This window comes from Melanotaenia boesemani, unplaced genomic scaffold (assembly GCF_017639745.1).
Source record: "Melanotaenia boesemani isolate fMelBoe1 unplaced genomic scaffold, fMelBoe1.pri scaffold_141_ctg1, whole genome shotgun sequence".
Classification (NCBI taxonomy): Eukaryota; Metazoa; Chordata; class Actinopteri; order Atheriniformes; family Melanotaeniidae; genus Melanotaenia; species Melanotaenia boesemani.
Window position 1 is genome coordinate 11,874 of NW_024580600.1, and position 20,623 is coordinate 32,496.

The 20,623-nt window shown below is 40.4% G+C and overlaps 2 long non-coding RNA genes across 3 annotated transcripts; one reads left to right on the forward strand and one right to left on the reverse strand.

The window, feature by feature from the left end:
* Nucleotides 1–2,447: 2,447 nt before the first annotated feature.
* LOC121636142 lies at nt 2,448–8,093 on the forward strand. Its single transcript, XR_006009654.1, has 3 exons — nt 2,448–2,631; nt 7,079–7,082; nt 7,813–8,093. It is a non-coding gene; the product is annotated as an uncharacterized LOC121636142 (long non-coding RNA).
* A 5,222-nt stretch (nt 8,094–13,315) lies between these two features.
* Nucleotides 13,316–16,268, reverse strand: LOC121636141. Of its 2 annotated transcripts, XR_006009652.1 has the most exons (4): nt 16,151–16,268; nt 14,087–14,261; nt 13,812–13,929; nt 13,316–13,619 (listed from the first exon to the last, which is right to left on the reverse strand). It is a non-coding gene; the product is annotated as an uncharacterized LOC121636141 (long non-coding RNA). The 2 variants fall into 2 exon arrangements; XR_006009653.1 differs by lacking the exon at nt 13,812–13,929.
* Between the last annotated feature and the right edge of the window lie 4,355 nt (nt 16,269–20,623).

The following is a 20,623-nucleotide window of genomic DNA, read 5'->3' on the forward strand; positions in this document are numbered from 1 at the left end:
TATTAAATGAGCAGTGAGGATCATTTTTAAAAGAATCTAAACTTTAACAGTGTTGTTGTAAAGAAGAAGCTTTACTTCTTCTGTGCTGGATATTGAGTCTCTATTTTTATCTATTATCTCTTTAGTGACGAGCAGAGAAGTGAAGTGTTTGCAGCATCATCAGACATCAGAGCTGATACAGCAGATGTATATTTGTAGACATTTTACAGCTGCAGCAGCTGATTTAAGATGAAAACATCAGATGGAAACAGGAACGCTCCTGTGTTTTTACCAGTTCATCCATTATTAGCTTCTAGGCTTTATTTAGCATCTACTGGCTGCAGTGGAAACTGGGAACCTTCACATTAGTGCAACACAGAAAGAAACTGTTCTCTGCAGCAAGAATTTCATTGGAACAAAGACTTTTTCCACAGAGATTTTTATGCTGTTTAGTTGTACGAGAGCGGCTTGATTCCAAATATTCCTTCTGATGCTGGTTTCTCCACATTAAGCTGCTTTTTACTAGATAAGCTCGTTTATCCTGTTATCTGCTTCCTGACTTTCATCTATTGAGATAAAAGCCAGAATGAGAAGAAAAGTCAATCTTTTCCTCCAGATGTGGAGATGTAGCTGCTGCAGGTTGGGCCAGTCTAGGCTTCGTTATTCTGAAGACAAAGACCTTCAGAGAACAAATGAAAACACTTCTAGTTCACCCCTGAAACAGCAGCTTGTTGCTGGAAACTCATTTTAAATGGAAACAAACTTCAAACTGAAATCATGTGATAAGCAGACGTCTGATATGAGCAGAAAGGGGAGAATTTGTCTTTCCCATGTTTGCATGTTCCACATCTTTAGCGGTGAAATCTGCTGGGAGCAATTCTCCCAGTGTTCATTTCTTTTCCTTTTCTTCACACAAAGATTTTTACAGCAGAAAAAAAGACTGACAGGATTTATTTTTGTCCTCCAGACAGAAAGTAAAGAAAACCTTGTGCAGCTTGGCCTCAGATTCCTTCAGTGACATGAGCAGAAGAAGAGAATTGTGTGAAAAGGATCCTAAGTGGAAGGAAGGGAGGGAACAGAGTTAAAGACAGAGCTGACTAAATGGAGCAGAGTTCAGCCATATTAAGCAGGCAGAGAATAAAGGTAAGGCCTTCCTGGAGTTTATGAAGAGCAGATTCACTCAGATGTCTGCAGACAGCAAGCGTGCAGAGCTGGAGAAGGAGCTGCTGAAGTGTTGAAGGACACTCTGGAAGGTCTGGAGAAGCTCCACGTCTTCCTGGATGCCGTGGAGAAGCTGGCCGCCACCTCACTGCATGTGTTCGCTGAGAAGCAGGTGTTACACCTGCCTGAAAAGATCCCACTCAGTCATGTTCAGGCTGCACCACTAATCCTGTCCTCTCCTCCTGGAGGTTCAAAGAGATGCACAAGTTTCCTTCCTTCCCAAACTTCCCAATGTGGAGGTGTTGGCTTCCCAGCTGGACAGATACATGCACATCACCAAGACCATTTGTGAGGAGATGAAGAAAAGCTGAACTAATATTTAGTCAGCAACACGTTTTATTCTTTATACACACATTTTTAAAGCTACACTAGAATAAAAGTGTGATTTTATTGGAGATGATTTTAACAGGAAACTGAAGTCAGCCGTTGATGCTGCAGCTCCACCTAAAACCAGAACTAGAAGATCCAAACTCACACCATCGCAGAGAAACGAAGAAACCAGAAACCTGGAAAGAAGCTGCAGGAGAGCAGAGAGGAAACGGAGGAAATCAAGATGAACTTTTCATTTAGAAAGTTTGGAGGAACAAGTCAGAGTTTACAATAAAGCAGTGAAACAGGCCAGAACGCTCCACTTTTCATCTGATTCCACACAATAAAAATAATCCCAGATTCCTTTTTAAAACAACACGTCTTTTAATAAACCAGATTTGAACAAGTCCTCCATGACAGCATCACATGCTGCATGTGAGGACTTTGCAGACCACTTCAGAAGTAAAATCAATGCTATTAGATCCAGTTTTTATCTCAGCGACATGTTGATCTTAACAGACCTGAAGCTTTGTTTTTACCCGAGGAAACACTGGAGAGTTTGTCCTGGTTGATGCAGAGATGCTGCTCCAGTTTCCTCCCAACTCAACCAACAAGCTGCCTTTTAGATCCATTCCCACATCACTTTAAACATGTGATGCTTTCTTTGAGCGTGAGCTTGTAGACGTGGTGAGTTCCTCCTTCAGACGGGCGTCTTCCCATCTGCCTGTAAACCAGCAGTGGTGAGGCCCCTTCTGAAGAAGAGGAATTTACACCCAAACCTTCTGGAGAACTACCGACCTGTATCCAACTCACCGCTTTTATCTCACATGATAGAAAAAGTTCTTTTTATTCACTTACACAAGTTTCTGAATAAACAGAATATTTTAGAAGGATCTGAATCTGGTTTTAGGACCAACCACAGAACCGAGAAGCCCTTTTAAACATTGTTAACCACCTCAGGTGGAACTTGGACCCACAGAAACTTCCAGTCCTGGTTCTACTGGATCTTAGTGCCGCCTTTGATCCAGTAGATCAGCAGGTTTTATTAGACAGACTCAGAAGTCTGGTGGGCCTCTCAGGTCCTGGTCTTAAATGCTTTTACTCCGATCTCACAGATCCACAGTTTCCAAGCTTGAACTGAGCTTTTGTTCCTGGACTTGAACATCTGCGAGTCTCAGAACATGATGATCCCACCACTCTCCTTCTGTGGGACACTTCCACATCCCAAACATCCCGTTCATCCACAGGAACTCAGTACACTCCTTTTCCACCAGCACTTTACTTTCTACAAGGCTTGAAAGCAGCTGGATCTCGTCTTCTCAACACACAACAAGCAGCGTGAACCTTTGACACGTTCCCTCATCTCTGCAGCTGCACAGCTGAACATCTTTCAATCAGGAGTTGTTGCTGCATCTTCAGGTAGAAAAGGATAGAAAATGGTCAAACCTCTTGAGCCCTCAGATATGAAGTGTTGCATTCTACCATTATTCCAATTAGCTGAGCAGGACCACTGGCCTTGTTTGTGTAGGTTCTGGTTCAGAAAATCCACTTCTAGTGTCTCATACAGCCGTTCACAGATGCTGAAAAGCTGTCAGTTTAACAGCTTGATGTGTGTCCAGCTTGTTGCTTTCCTTTCATTCTCACATCCCCCCGTTCCATAGAAGGAATCTGCAGCTGCAGGAGAACTTGTCCAGGTCATCTTCTCCACACTGAGTAGAGCAGCAGCTTTCTGGAAGGATCACAATGTGAAAACATCACCAGTGAAGCTACAAGATGTTTGAACTGGCAGCTGGATCCATTTCTTCTGATCACAGTTCATTAGTTTTATCACATCCTAAGAGTCATGAAGATCTTTGCTTGTGTAAACTGCAGACATCAGATCCTGGTTTCAGTGAGTATATTTATCTTCCTGTTCTTCTCTCTCCATGTGTGAGCAGTGCCAGCTTGATGAAGCTCCAATAATTAAGCCTCGTTGTGGATTTTAACATTAACAGCTACTTTTCTTAAACCATTTCAACTTTGTTAGCAGCTCCATGTCCTCCTTCTGCTTTCCTCTTATCTCTGGTCCGATCCACGTTTCAAAGATCTGCAGCCCTTTCATCTTCAGGCAAAGCGTTTGTCTTCTGAGCTTTAATCGCCATGACGACGCATGCACCGCTTCACTTTCTGCATGTTGCCAGTATCACCAAGACCTTGTTGAGATGCTTTATTCTAGTGTTACACTCCTGGCTCGATGAGCTTCTACAGAGCTTCTCCTCTACTGGGATTTTTCTTCTAACGCCCTCAATCCTCTTGAAGACACCAAAGTAAAGTCTTGCTGCATCAAACCAGGACGTCCGCTAGACTCAGTACGACTGGAGAACTGTTCAGTTAGGGGGTCAGGGCGAGTCATTTCTCCCGGCCAGAGCCGCATATCGTCTCACATGCCCGTATGTTTGTTACGTTTACCCACAACACACTTTGCTTTGTAGTCCACTTCCTGGATTTAGTCCACTTGACGCAGACCGAGATTCACATCAGTACGCAGACTGAGTCCACCTTCTTTGATCCGGATCAGAACTGGTTTGTTAACAATTCCCCAAACGAAGAGGACTTTCCCAGCAAACGGACCAGGACTCTTATCAAAAAGGGCTGGTGTGAACACGCCGCTTGGTTCCCTTCCACGTTTCCCAAGAAACCAGATGTTCCAGTTCCTCCTGGTAAATGTCCTTCCCATCCATGTGGATAAAACATGTTCAGCATCAAGCATGTTTACTTCTACATTAATGATGGAATACAGTCCAACGTTTGTTAGAAGAAAAAAAATTTCCAAGATTAAACAGAAAATTTTTCGTCAGAATTTTAAAGAAGCTCACGTATTTTTTATTGTTCTTAAAGAACCACGTATCCATGGCAACCACCAGTTGCTCGGCCTGTTAGCTTCTCCTGGTGCTGGGACTGGTTGCTGCCACTTCAGCTGATTACACATGAATTTAGATTAAAACTACATCCAAACTGCTTCATTATTCACCAGAATATTTTTCATCTTTCAGACATTTTACTGTTTTCTACAATGTGTGGATCATTTCTAGAGATGAAGGTGATGTTTTCCACCTTATTTAGCTGGAAATGCTTCAGATATTTAGTTTACTGTCATGTGTGAACTAGTGTAAAATATTCAGCTTTTTCTAGCTGAAAAAATGAGCTACAGATGAATTTATTTCTACTGATCCACAGATAAATGGACGTGTTCTGGCAGCTCTAAGTAAAGTAGATGTAAAACATAGTGGAGGTGGAGGCCTTGCTGGCTGCTTGTGAGATGGAAGGAGATTTTTAAGAAGACATGAAACAGAAAAGACGGATGTTTCTGAAATAACATGAAGGTGAGCGATGATGAAGTAATGAAGATGGAAAACTATCTTCATCTTCCTACAAGCAACACCTGTCTTCCAGGTCCGGGGGGCTAATGGGGAGGACAGGTGCTGGTTCTAAGTTTTATATGGTTTATGAAGCTCTCCATGTTTAATGGCTAGTATTTCAATCAGTCTTATTTCTTTATCAGTTTTATTTATACAACTCTAGTTGATCAGAGTGCTGGACAGCGATAAAAACAAGAATAAAAATATAAAACACTTATAAATGATAAATATTACAAGTTTCTCAAGTGACACCATCATGTGTCAAAGGCTGATCTGAAAAAAAGGTTTTCAGTTTTCCTTAAAGAGGGGCAGAGTTAACATGTAAGTTACATGTAAGGAACCCACACCGATGAGTCGAAATAGACTCCTTATAATGGAGGAAACTCATTTCAACATTACCTGTTTAGATTCCAGCACAAGAAGGAGGATGGATCATGTGGTAGATCAGATTTTAATACAAGTATGATGCAACACAACATAACTGGAAACTTTGTCTTGTAGCCCCTCAGAGTCAGAAACAAGATCCAAACTTGTGAGTGTTTGTAACATCAGTCAGAAACTGAATCCTAGAAAAATGTTTCACAAACACAACTTTCACTGTAAAATGAATATTTATCTGTTTTTATTTAGATCACAGCTGTGTGTCATTTCTTCACCTACATTCACTGCGTCCATCAAGAGCTGGTCAACCAGCAGGACGGTAAGACACACACACACACACACACACACACACACACACAGGCCTTCTACCCGAACAGTATAAAAACCTGTCATCATTTCTTTACTAACTATTTTGATATGAGCTGAAATAATAGAAAAGGAATCAGAAATGGGAATAAAAGGCATCATGATGAGAAAATAAACCTTCAGATGGAGACTGACTTTAAACCAATCGTATCTTCTCGTTTGGTCTGTAGGCTCAGGACGTCTGTGTGAGATCTTTGGTCATTTAGAAATGGATATCAGGTGTAATCTGCCGTGTCCTGCAGACTAAAGAGGAGAGGGAGCATCCAGCTTGTTATCAGTGGACAGGTGAACAGCTGCATCTCTGATGGGATGGCTGCATTAGTGCCGATGGCGTGAGCAGCTTCCACATCTGTGAAGCTCCATCAATGCTGAGAAGACCTCGTTTAGACGTGTCTTAGTGAAACAGTAGTGATAGTCGTCTCTTTTTATGGAAATGTGATCAGTAAACACGCTATCATGGATCACTCATTGTGGATTTACCAGATAGTTTCTGAATAAAAGCTGAGCTTGACGGGGTAAAAATCCCAACCTTTCTGGGACTGGGGTCGGATGTCCTGGGAGGTGATGCAGCTCCGCAGGGAAACGTCCTTCTCCAACCTCGGTACTACAAAGACCAGCCGTGACCCACAGCCCCATCCTCCAATCACAGCGGACTCTTACAGAAGCCCCGCCCACCGCCTCCAGTTCTGGTTTCCAAAAAAAAGAGACTGAAAACGTTCCGTTGATCCGGATCTGGACTGGAATCCTGTTTGATATTTTCTCCTCACCAGTTAAATCCAGTATTTTAAGACATGAAGCTACAAGGCAGATCTTTAACATGAGAAGAAAAATGAAGCTGACGTCTTTAAATAAAACAAGTTCAATTTCTCAAATAATGTTTCAAGAATTATTCAAATTTACTAGAAATTCATTAAAGTAAATTAGTTAAAAACACAAAAGGGTGAATGAAATGAAAGATTGTGTTTTCGTGGAGACGAACATTCAGTGTTTTATAAATAAAGTTGTAATATTTCAGGACTGTTTAAAGGAGGGATGTGTCAACACAGATACACCTGTGACACAATGAGGTGATGATGATGTAACTCATGTACCTCATATACTTCACTACCTGGACTAATAGTTGCTGCTACACACGTCTGTAACATGTTGCATCTGTATATTCCAGCATGTATGTAGTAAGTATGTTCTACTGCACATACCAGTCCAGTGGGGATGACGGGAAGGATCGCTCCCAAAGCCAACACATCATCCCGTTCATTCCCTCTCTCTCTTCTCCTCCAGACTTCAGTCGACCATCTTCAGCTTCTATTTTCCTTTAGTTCTAGTAGCCGACAACACCTGTTCCAGTCTGGCTGCTTCTCTGTACATGGTGTTTATTTAATAGAGACTTTTGTTGTGTTATGTTGGTTTCTTCTAGAAGCCAGTCATGTAGCAGTGTGTCGTCATCAAGCTGCTTCTTCCTTTCAGTAACTAGTAACTGTCTGGAGTAGCTTGTTGTCGTGTCTAAGCTAGCATGTTATGCTACTTCTAGATGATGTTTGGAAAGTTTGCCACACTTTGATGGTGCCAGTAAAATTGCAGCCAGGTGTAGTTTCCGGATGTATAACCCCTACTTGTACCCTCCCAGAACACGAGGAGGGAACACGGCCCCCTCCCCAACCCACCGGAGGAGGATGGTTTTATGATCCAGGTACCAGCAACGGGCAGGATTTGAACTAGACGCTGCACCACTGGAGACTTACGGTTCTCCACCAACCCCACCACGCCACTGAGGACCTTCACACTCACACTTGTTCTCGTGGTGCTTTTATCTTTTCGTTTTGGCCGTTGGACCTGAAAACTGATGTGGTGAATGAAGAGGTTGGATCCCAGGTCCTCCTGCCTCCAGAGTCTTCTCCTACCAGCCTGAGCTGTTCTTCCAGATGTGAAGCTTCACTCTTTACTTTAGACTGGACTCTTAGAGGAGTTAAGAAGCTTTAAATTCATGGAGTTTAAACTGTAATTCATCACCTGCAAGCTGTAAGATTTGAACCTGCAGCTTGTTGAACTTCAGCCAGGTCTCCATGCCCCTGAGCTTTCCTCTCATACAGCTGCAGCCTCTGCAGCTTTTCTAACTCCTTCATTTGGCATCCAAAGGGTTAAAAAGTCTTTCCATCAGAAGGTTTGATCACAGTTCTACTGATAATCCAGGCTTCACCATCAGGGTGAGCCGTTCTCCCAGAAACTCTGATAAACTTGAAGTTCTTCACTCTTTATTTTTGGCTGTTGGTCTTAAAAACCAACATCAGTGTTTCTACAACATTTAGAGGATCTGAACTGGAAGCTTCTGCTAAGAGTTTTCTTTACATTAACATACGTGTACATTTACACGTGTGTAGTAATCCTAACCACCTGAACTGACTCACCTTATAATACGTACAGAAGTCAGATTTATTAAGTAAGAAATATATAAAAGACAAAACTAGTTCTCTCCTGCCTTGGAAATGTTTTAACTCCCCTTGAGGAGCTTTATGGATATAATGTGACAGGACAGCAGAGGTGAGGACCCAAACGCAGACTGATGAGGCAGGAGACAAACCAACGCCATTATCCAGGATTTAATATCAAGGAAGAAGGAAACCGATACAGACTGAACACGAAACAACAACAATGATCTGGCACCGAGTCAGAGAAACCAAGGCGTAAATAAACAGAGGACGACTAACAGGGAACAGGTGAAGTGAGGGAGCAATCAGACCAGAGGGGTATTGCACGAAACCAGAATAAAGAAATCCAGGATAATTAAGCAAGCCCAGCTTGACCTAGCTTGCGCGGCCTATCCTGGCTTAATTGGTTGCACGTTTGCTGAGCCAGGATGAGAAGGTACGGCTAGGTTAAGCCAGGTGAAGATAGTTGGGATAAGTGCGTGTGCACGGCATACTGAAGCAGACCTCGCGATCGCTCACAGAATCACCGATGGGGAAATGGATAAAAGTCGCGCGTCCTACTTCACGGCCGCTGAACAACAGCTCCTGACGGAGTTCTCTGACGAAGTTAAGGATATTATAAGGAAAAAAGGCAATACCAATGCCATAAGTAAAGAACGCGAGAGAGCCTGGCAGACAATAGCCGACCGGCTCAATGCGTCGGTAGTCAAAAACTGTACAATTAATAAACAGTGCTCCACTGGAACTGTCATAATTAGGCTACAATTAAAGGAGTTACTTTTCAAATCCACTAACTGTTGTATACTTTAAGAGTGACAAGCAGGTGCATGTTACTCAGGAAATGTAGAGTATGATTAGGTTCAAACAATTATCCACAATGTGTCATTTAATCTATTTTCCTCATGTAACGTTTTTATCTATTTTATCTTTCTGTCCTTCATAAAGGACAAGCCTGTCTGGCCATAAAAGGACCTGGCAGCAAGAAAAAATTAAATATAAGAACATTTTGCAGGCTGGTAAGTGACTCCAAAGTAGATAACCGTGAACAAATGAGGTGAATAGATGAGGTGTTTGCTGACATGTTCAATGTCTGTATGATTGTAGCAGTTAAAAAAAGGCCTATAGAACTGGCACAGGGGGCGGCCCACCAAGCCAGGATGTGACTCCAGCAGAGGAACTGGCCTCCATTTAAATAAAGGGAGGCCAGTGATGGAGGGGATCCAGGGAGGGACAATAACTGACTCTGTCCCAGCCACAGAAACTGTCCGCTTCATACAAGGTACACAAAGTACTGCAATTCTACTGCACATGGAACACAATCAAATATAATATAGTGTCTGACTTTGGATAACCTTGCAGTGTCTGGGAACACAATTACACTTTTGGAGCCACCAGAAGATGATCCGGTTAGTACAGTGTCTCGAAATCACAGGCTTGGTATGTTCTGTGAAATCTTAATCCAAGTCCTCTCGCTACATGTATACGGCAGGAGGAAGGCACATCTGCAGCTGCAGAATGCACGTCTGCAGATGAGGAGACTGTGTCAGTGGAGTCCAGAAGGTTTGAGGCATATCAGTTTTGTGGGATTGGCCTGCTTATTTATTCCATGAAGGATATGAAGTCGGTGATGTGGTGCTAATAGAAAATGTGTAGCAGGACCCGGATGCTGCACAGTCTCCTAAGCGGCCTGGTAACATTGTGAGTATTGGCTAAAGTAAATCTACGTTATGCACAAATCCTGCTGTGCTAATTGACATTTCCTTTACAGACTTCACAAACTGTCAGAACACTTTATGCAAAGCACCTGGAGAGACAGATAGAGCTGGCAGATGTTAAAATCAGACTCAAAAAGAGAAAGCTCCAAGAAATAGAGCTGGATCTAGAGATTAAACACCAGACACTCAGAAAACTGGACCTGGAAATCCAGAAACTAGAAAGAGAAGTGAGTGTTTCAATGCACACAGTAACCATATCTGCAATACAGTGTTTTAATCCTTGTTACTTTTGCTGTCGTAGGATCCAAGCAACCAAGACAAATGACTGCTTAATAAAAAAAAAAAAGAACTAGAACATTGGTGTCCGTCCTCTTTTCATGAATGTAAAAGAATTTCAAAGAACCACCAGTGCTAAACAAAATGCTCACACAGGAAAAGCTCTTTTATTAAATAAAGGGGCTAAATCCAAAAATTAAGTGAAGAAACTTGCAATATATTGCTCCCTGACAAGTCTGCCATTAATGTTGTCCGGGAAGATGGGAGCATTTTCCCAGTCAACATCAACAGCCACTCGGGGGGGGGGGGGGGGGGGGGGGGGGGGGGGGGTCTCTCCTTTCTTAGGCCTGCAATGTGGAAATCCTCAGGTGGTGCAGGCACTGAAACCGAGATTTCAGAAGGCCGAAGGTCATCTCGATTCAAGCCCTTGTCTTGGTGTGTGCATGGTTGTAGGCCTGCTGTGGTGGGGTTTGGGAATCTGCAAGGGGAGTCAAGAGGAATGACTCACAGGCATATCCTTTATCTCCCAGCAGCACACCAGAGAATTCACCTGATAATACAAAATATCATTTAGAAAACAGAGTTACACACACACAATGTCCAAGGTGCTTACAGTACAAATGTGTGGGTTACCTTGTGAAAGTCTCTCATAAATTGGACTAGCCCGAAAGACTCTAGAGTCATGCACTGAGCCAGGCCACTTTGCCTCTAAATTGCTCACAAGGCAGTCAGCATCACAGATCATCTGAAATATTTAGTTGTAGCCTATTAAGGTCATTAAATGCACAGAACAGATTCATGTAGGTCATAACCACAAATCACTCTTACCTGAACATTGATGCTGTGGAAGGATTTCCTGTTAATGTAATCTCCCTCATGTTGACCTGAGGGGCGTCTGATTCTTATGTGGGTGCAATCCACTGCCCCAATGATGTTAGGGAAAGCTGTAACAAAAAATAGTGAGTATCCAACTGTGACAGATATACTTAGAAACTAATGGGTGCACATTAAAATTGAGGTTACCTGCAATCTTGTAAAACTCCTCCTTGATGTAGAGGGGTCTTCTGTGGCCAGGGAAGGTGATGAATATATTGCTGAATGATTTCAGCGCCAGACAAACGCATCTGATTGTCCGGCAAATGGTTCCTTTATTGAGGTTCTCTGCATCCCCAACAGAATAAAGGAAGCTCCCACTCGCAAGCCATCTCAATGTGACACAGATCATCTGTGGTACAGTGAGGGCATGGCTTTGCGCTGTCTGGTGCTGTATTTTTGGACTCAGCAGCCTACATAAATATCTTAGTCCATCACCCGAAAATCTGTATCTTTCAATGACATAGTCATCTCCAAAGGCCAGGGGATGTGAGCTGTCCCTGAAGACTCGTTCACGTCTGAATGCTCTTCTGAGGATGCGAGCTTCCTCGTCCAGCACATCCTCACCCAAAAAGGGCAAGCCATTATGAAGAGGAACAGGTGAAGGGGAGTTGGACCTATATATTCTACATTGCCCTCGTCACGGATTTCTTTGAATACACCTTTGTAACCTCATCCGCTGTGTTTTGTAATCTCAATTAATGCAATAAAACACATATTTATAAAACCTCTGACAGCAATTTGACGAGCAGTCTTCATTAGCATCGCAATATAACACTTGGCCTGATGAAATCATGCACTTATGACCAAGTTGATATTGTGTGATGAAATCGTGATCCTGTATTTAAATAAAATGACTAAAATAAAAAAATAAAAAATTTATATATATATATATATATATATATATATATAGCACTACACGACAGCACCTGGGTCTAACTGGACTCAAAAGCAGTCTGACTAACACTTACTTATGACGTCCCATCTTGTTTGAATTCATGCTTGTGTTGTTCTTACTCTCAAATGTAAGTCGCTTTGGATAAAAGCGTCTGCTAAATGACTGTAGAATAAAATAGAATAATAATACTACAACTCAAATCCATATAAAAAGGCTGTTGCGATTACGAACAGATTTCGATTAAATGTACAGTGACTGTATATGTAATATTTTAATACTGGATGATTAAAATGACGCGCCATACTTAGGAAGACCATGGACATGCTGTAAAACACATTAATTCCTCATAGAATTGACGTTGGACATGCAGGTGACTCGCTAGGATTAATCTTAGCCTGAGCAGTTAGCCTGGTCTGGAGCAGGCTAGCTGCAGCGGATAAATCACCACAGTAACTTGGCCGGGATTAGTTTGAGCTGCTTTCATGCAACCGACTTAGGGCTAAATTCAGCCAGGATAACCAACATATACCGGCTTAATCCCTTATCTTGGTTTCGTGCAATACCCCTCAGGTGAACTAACGAGCTGCAAACAAAACACACAACACACACGGGAACGAACAAAACTGGAAACTAAAGTAAACACGACAAAACCAAGAACATCACCTATGACCACGACATATAAGGCTCCTCTGATACTTCAGTATTATTCATTTCTTTTAGTAGTTTTTTGCTGGATAAAGATTTAAAAGCTGGACCTGACACAGGATATGAAAGAAAGGAGCCCTGAGAGGACTTTGTTGTAAAGAGCTGCTGTACAAATAAAGCTGGATTGAATTAAACAGAAGAGAAAAGGAGAGTAAAAAGTGGAGAGAGGACAAAGATAGAAACAACAGAAACAATAGAACAACCAGCTGCAACACCGGTAGAGAAACAGAAAACATCCTACATCCTATATGAAAACACAGCAGACAATCATCAGGAGCACCTGCAGAAAGACACACTGAAAACCATGAAAACAGCAGCAGAAAGTGTGTGTGTTCTACTATTCTTACACTTACACTTCACAGTCTGGACGGGGCTCAGCTTACATGCATGTTGTACTTGTATGATGGAGCATGTTACAAAGAAACTTCTAGAAAAAACTAAACATGTTGCTTTGCGTTGCTCGTTGCTGTTACACACTGGATGATCAGACACATGTGGAACTAACAGTTCTGGTCTTTCCTACGTTTCTCAGGCCTCCATCTATTGGTGGTTTTATTGTCTTTAGTTTAATTTATTTCAGCCAGTGATGAAAATAAAGAAGCTTTGTTAGGCGTCATTCACACACAAACATGCAACAGAATGAAAGATGAAATCACAACAAACATCATCATCTGTTCTACAGTTTTTCTTCCTCTAACTTTATACCATAAAACAATAATAATAAATTCTATAAAGTCCTTTGTGCTGAATTAATTTAAGGTAAATTCTCTCCTGGAGCATTAGAGGCACTGCTAGGTATGCGGCATAATGGAGTGAATAAAGAAGATTTATGGTCCTGTTAACAGTTCTTGGCAGAGGTTGGTCACCACCATGCACCTCTGGAGGAACGTCAGTGTGTCTTCAGGTGTCTCGGGTTTGCCAGCTTGAAGACAAAGTCAGTGCAGAAGGCAGAGATGATCCCTTCCTCAACATCGTCTGCTTTCACAACGTTTGGAGCTCTTTTGGTGAAGAAGGCCATTTTCCAGTCTTGACCAGTCAGGAGAATAGTTGTGTGTGGAGATGGAAGGTCACGCTACAATCACACGGAACAAACACAACGAACCACATTAGAGCTCATTTTTTAATTCTTTGTAAAGTAAATAAACTATTTAGTGTGTAGTCAAATGTAATTAAATAACAAAAAGTTTATGTATCCTTTCATCTATTTCTGTTTTAATTACATAATTTCAGTCATACAATCAATAAGAAAAGTTAACTTGCTAACTTTGTTGTGTGTGTTTGGTTCAGTTAAACACCACATGTCTGCATCAGAGTCTCCAAGAGGGATAAAAAGGTTCATGTTCTCCTTATAGACGTATGGGAGAAATATAAAGAGTCAATACCTGCAAGAGAAACAATACATTTACCATCTAAACCATGTTTTAATGCTGGAAATTCTTGTTTCTGTATTTCAAAGCTTTCAGAAAGCTGAAGACAGCAAGAGGGTGATGTAGAGAAAATGTTGCTTCACTGGTCTGGGCGACATGGTTTAATATGCACCTGTTAACTCCTGGTAACTCTTCAACGAGAGCCTCCTCTCTGGCCTCCAGGTACAGCTGGTATGGCAGAGATTTCTCTGGAGGCAGGTGAAGCACTTTTTGCAGACGCAGTCAAATCTTTGTCACTTCTTTCCCAAAGCTGGATGTTTTCGCTCCACTTCATCACAAACCTGCAGCTGAAGAAATATCAAACTGTCTTCAGTTTTACAATAATTGTAAATTTGTCCTCAACTAATCTGTGGTTCAGTACAGCCGAAGAAGGTTTGTAGAGATGGTTTGTGTAGAAATTGGCCCAGCAGCTTACTATTTAGACTACAATCAGTTTAGAAAATATTTTCTGTAAACCTGAAACAGCTACACGTCAAAGAAAGGCCCAGAAAAATAAATTAAAATTAAATAAATGCTAAAACACTGGCTCTGTAATTGTTGAAACTTCATTTACAACGTGAAGGACTGAAAGTGAAAAAGTGTCAGCAGGAAGAGAAAGGGAAGGAGCAGAAACAGCTGAGTTCGTGTCCACATGGGGACGAGTTTAAGTGTAGCCATAAAAAATGTCCAGTGTTTGGACATTTTGTCCTCATACAAGCAGCATTTTGGAAGCTTGTTAACACTCATTTTTGGAAGCAGGTCCCAAAGTGAATTAATGTGAAAGATCCATAGTTTTGTTTCTGCGTCTGTAGGAGCCATTTTTAAGTATCTGTATATATCTTGTTTGGCCACCAGGGGGCAGCATTGTACAGTCTTTTGTCAGCGCCTATATAAGCAGGAACCTTCCTGCAGGAGACAGCAGGGCCGGAGTGGGACTCATTTAATGCCTCAGACCGGCCGCTTCAGATCACCACCTATTATTATTAAAATCATGTAATTATAACCTTACATGTTACGTCTACAAGAGCACAATGTTCTGTAAAACCTGGTAATTCAGTATAATTTTCTACAATATTTCTAATCCAGTGTAAGAAAGGGTTGCTTCACAATGTAGATTTATTTCAACATGAGTCCTCATCTCCAACATTATTCTTTACATCCTTTCAACAACATCAGAATCTAGATTCTGTTTCAATAAGTTTTCACAGATATTCAAACCTTAAAAAGAATAAATAGAATATTAAATAAGATTAATAAAATACAAAGTGTTGAAGTTTATGAAGTTTTATTAAACATGGTTTAGAAGCTTTTAGAAAATAATTTTTATTTTTCTCAAGAGAAATGATGAAATCTCCATTAAAACATGAATCAATCTGAATTAAACTACAAGGGAAGTTTATTTGTACTATAACACATTTCACATACGAGACAATTCAAAGTGAACATAAAACATTAAAATCATTACAAATGCTGCAAGAAAACAGAAAAGACAGAAACAAACAGCAAAAATCACAATAAAATGATAAATTAAGTTAAAATGATTAAAAGCAAAATAAGTTAAAAAGTTAGCTGCAGATTTCATGCATAGGTGCAGGAGAAAAGAAAAGTTTTTAACCTGATTTAAAGTGTCTACGTTTGTGTAGTGATGTGATGTATAAATTTAGTGGCGCTATCACTGTATAACGCTGGGAGGTACAGAGAAGAAGTTCTCCAGAGAAAATGTGTGTTCTGAACAGCACGTTAGCTGTACGTTGTGGAGATTCCTGTTATGGAATAAAGTGATGTAGTACTTCAAAACGTGTCACGTTACTACAGTTTGGTGAAAGTTTAATTTCCACTGGCAGTTTGTTCCACTTGTTTGCAGCATAACAGCTAAATGCTGCTTCTCCATGTTTAGTCTGGACTCTGGTCTGGACTAGTGGACCAGAGTCTACGGATCTCAGAGCTCCGCTAGGTTTCTATTCTCTGAATTTATCCCAGATGGATTCTGGGCCTAGACTACAGCGTTCTTTGTCTTTCCAGGACGAGCTGTTAAAGACCAGCTTCAGCCAGACTGTGTGCTATATCTCTCATCAACCAGCAAGACAAGACTGTGTTGTGTTCAAGGGACAGACTGCATGTGGAACACTCTGCACACAACATGCAAAAACACATGAACAGGAGTTAACAGGTGCATATTAAATGATATGATCCATACCAGTGACATAACCCTGCTGCTGTTTCCAGGTGTGTGAAGCTTTGAACTCCATGTGTTACACACGGGAGAAATTCAGCCATGCTCCGCTTCATGAAAGGCTTTATTCATGCTGATCCCTGGAAGGACGAGGAACAGTATAGATCAGTGGTGGATGCTGTCAGCTGTTCTGCCTGACCGGCTACTTCCTCTAAGAAATTCCAGCTCCGGACCGGTCACCCCCATTAGTAGAGCGCTACTGCCACCTACTGGTGGAAAGCAGCGCAGCTATCCTCTCTAAACCAGCTACAGATTAACTGGAACATAAACATATGTAGACGTCCGAGTACGGATCTCACCTGGAACCACAAGGAACAGCATAGACCTGCGTCCCAATTCAGGCTCTGAACACGTTTTAGATTTTATAACAGAAAACATTTTACATATAAGATGCAACTTAAACAGCTTCAATTGAACAAGGCCGAAGACAACAGATACAAACGTGGAGTTTTTATTTATTTTATTTTACATAGAAAAATGAAATAATGTGCAGTTTCTTCAAAATATCAAGAGTTCTTGTTGCTTTCTGGTTCTTCACATTTTCAGCTGAGCTGGTTTAAGATTTCAGATCCACAATAAAAAGATTAAAAAGGTTTAGATCCAGAACATTTACACTTGTGGACATGAAATCTGCCAAGAATGATTAATAGCTGAATAACAGAGTTTACATCACTGACAATCCTTTCAATATAAAATATAAGATGAAAACATTAATGTGGATGTTGATGTTTAACTGAGCCCAGACGAAGCTTTCCATGTCGGACCAGAACTGTTTGGTGGGAACACGTTGGAAAATATCTGGAAAATTGTCTCTTTGTTAGCTTTGCAGAACACACAGGCATCATCAATATTTATCTGGAATCTTTGAAGTGTTTCCTGAACAGGAAAAATCTGAAGTTAAACCTTAAAAGAAACTTCTTCCAGCTTGTTGTTAATCCAGTAATTATGAAGAAGTTTAGCAGCTTTTTCCCTGTAAAGCAGCCGTGGTAGAGTCCCAGAAGAACTCTGCAGCAGCTGGAAGTGAACCGGACGCTTCATTCCTGATTTATTTGTTGCTCCAACGTTTGTCTGTGAGATCAACATCAGCCATGAAAACGTTGTTAAATTCCGTGTTAATCTCTGGGAATGACGTGTTCTTCAACATGTGACGAGCCTGCAGGAGCTGCATTTAAGACAACAGCCAACTCTTCAGCTGTTCCAGGTAAATGACTTTTTTAAGGAATTCTGAATGCCAGAAGTCCCGTTTTTATCCAACAACTGACCTACAAACAGAATTCCTTTTCCACACCATGTGGGATAAAACAGATTTATTCTGATAAAGAAGTCCTTGTTGTTCCAGATATAACATCTACGGGGCTGAAGTTATGTCTAGAAACCAATAACCAGATAAAAGAGCTTGTTTGTGGAAGTCAGCCGGATTTAAAGGAATTTTACCAACAGAAAAATGAGCTTTCAACAAAAAATTAAAGCCACCAGGATGATTAAACAGAGAAGCTGGAAAAGCGTTCCAGATGCTGTCGGGTTCTTCAGAAATTCCAGAATCCGTTTCATTTTAAATGTGTTGTTTAGGGAGTTAAAGTCCAGAACCTCTAGACCTCCTTGTTCCCTACAACCTCTGATGATGTCTTTCCTGAGATAACGGGCTTTTTCCTCCACATGGCATCATATAGTATTTATCCAGTTCTTTAATGATGTTTTGGGATGTGAAGTGACGATGAGACATTTATAGATCTGGATTTACCTTCTGCTTTAGAAATGAAGACTCTGCCACATAGAGAGAGATCTCTCATTAACCAAGAACTCACTTTAGATCCTGTTTTTTCAATAATTGGATTAAAATTTAAGTTGTAACGTTCCTGTTTATCTTTACAAATTATAATTCCAAGATGTGTCACTTCCTCATTAACTGGTATTCCAGCGTAATGGGACCAGTTCCAGTTTTCCAGAGGAAACTAAACAGATGTGTCTACATCCATTTGAACCCTGATACATCACTAAATGAATTTATACAACTCACTGCGCTTACTATGTGATGGTGATCCCTTAAAAAACTGCCGTATCATCAGCGAGCTGACAGGTTTTAAACTCCTTACCTACAGCAGGAATTCCCAGAAAAGGGGACGTTTTGATGTGGGTGCCATTATTTGTGCTACTACCAGAGAAAGAAAAGGAGATCCAGGGCAGCCTTGTCTACGTGGAATAATGAATCTGGTTGATGAGCCAGATTTCAGTTTAACAGAACCAGAACAAACATTATATAAAGTCCCAACTGCATTATGAAAATAATTCCCACATCCAGAGAAGGAAAAGATTTTACAATAAAGTTCTGCTCCGTGGTGTCAAAGGCTTTGTAAGAAGCGATGAGCAGAATGAAGCTTCCATCAGGTAACAGGTGATTGTAATCTATCATGTCTGATATTAAACGGATGTTGTTGCTAATGAGCCTTTTCTCCATAAAACCAGATGCTCTTCATCTGTTTTCTGACTCCAGCCGTGTTTAAGTCTTCCAGCAACAATCAGAGCAAATAACTTTCAACTCCCAGTGAATCAATGGGGATCACAGCGCAGGGATAGCAGGAGTTAGTCATGAATATTAATGAGAAAGGCGTAATCAGTATGCAGAAATGATCGCCGCCCAGCTGTCAGTTCGGTTGAGAATGACCAATAGTAACATGGACCCGCCCATGACACAAGTTTCACGTCAATAGCAAAATCTTGAAACGATAGCAAAGACTTCGGTTTTGAGAGAGAAAAGAAAAAAGCTTTGAGAGAGAGAAAAAATTGGGAGAGTAAAAGTTTTCACTCTGATAGTAAAAAAATATATATTTGAGAGTAAAGAAAGGCTTTGGAGGGAGTTTTTTTTTTTAGGAAATTATTTTTTTAAATGTCAAATTATTTTTTAAATGTGCTGTAACAAGAAACTTTATCTCAAAACTTTTTTTAGTCTCAAATATTATTATGTTTTGCTATCAGTGTGAAAAATATTCATATCAAATATATTTTTTTCCTTTCAGATAATTTTTCCACTCTCAGATCACTTTCTTTTTGCATTTAATAAAAACACAAAAATAACTTCATAAGTCTCGTGTTGTGTGAAAGAATGCCAAACTAAGTCACACTACATAAAAGGTAGAAAAGTCGCCACAACGTTAGATTTGTTGGGTTTCCCACTTTTAAAGAGGCTTTGGACAGCAGGTTGAGGATGTAACTGAGGCGTTGGATGGCCCCTGTCACAGCGGTGAGGGAAGGACATCACTTTCACCACCATCTCCCTTCATGTGTGTTTGCTCTCAGCATTTTCATAAAGGAAGAAGGAGAGTTTTTGTTGTTGCTGTTGTTTTTATTGTGTAAGTAATGTTAATGAATAAGCTTTATTTGGCTTTTTAAAGTCACTATATTCACATTGGCTTCACTGTAAACTAGAGGCAAAGAGGGAGGGAAATAGAAATGAGTTCATCTGTTTGTGTTTGATCAGTGTTTATTTTATTTAATCATCTTATATCAAAACATCAGAGTGAATGATTTTAGAGATGCAGGTAAATACCAAGAGTGCTCTGTGAGTTTTTGTACATGATTTAAACATGAATAATAAAATGTGTCAAAGACATTTTTGAAGTATTTTGACTTTTCGTTGCCTCTTAAACACATAAATAACCAGTGTCAGTTTAATAATGAAAATTACTTTAAATTTTAATTACATTAAAAATCTTGTGGAGATAAACACTGAATAGAAACATGATTGTTAACCAGATGAGAAGCTTGACAGTTTTACTTTTTCATCAAAGTTTTTATTGAAATTCTCAGTCAGAATAAACAGTAGCAGCACAACGTTAAACAGATCAAATTTCAATAAAAGAAAATACAGAATATGCACACGATATAATAAAAACACTGAAGTTGTGGCAAAATATCTTCAAGTCATGTAGAGAGAGAATTCCACATCTTTGATGGCAACACTGAAACAATAAAATGTGCAATTGTGTTAAAATCAGTGCAAAAAATGTGCAAATTAGTCACCAAGAGGACCAATGAGAGCAGATCCAGAAGTCTTCTTTATCTGCTGCAGGCTGTAGACCTCCATGATGACCCAGAGCTTCAGTGGAGAGTCGGTCAGGTGCTGGGAGTGCAGGACCTGTAGACACACACTGCAGACACACAACAAGCGTTTACAACAGTGTTCAACCGTTTGCTTTATTTAGCTTCATTTATAAGGACGTTTCTATTATTACAGTTTCTGTTTACAGGCTGATGCCAGACTGACGTGTTAGCTGAGTAATTATGTTGTATGAACTTGTGGTAGGATTATTAGATCATTTAAAACTTTTTCTGAGTTATGTAATATAAATATGAAGTTGTTTCTTTTACAACATTGTAATCTACATGAATCATTTATGCTCAGAGTTTAAATAAGTAAAGAAAACAGACAAAACAAGTAAA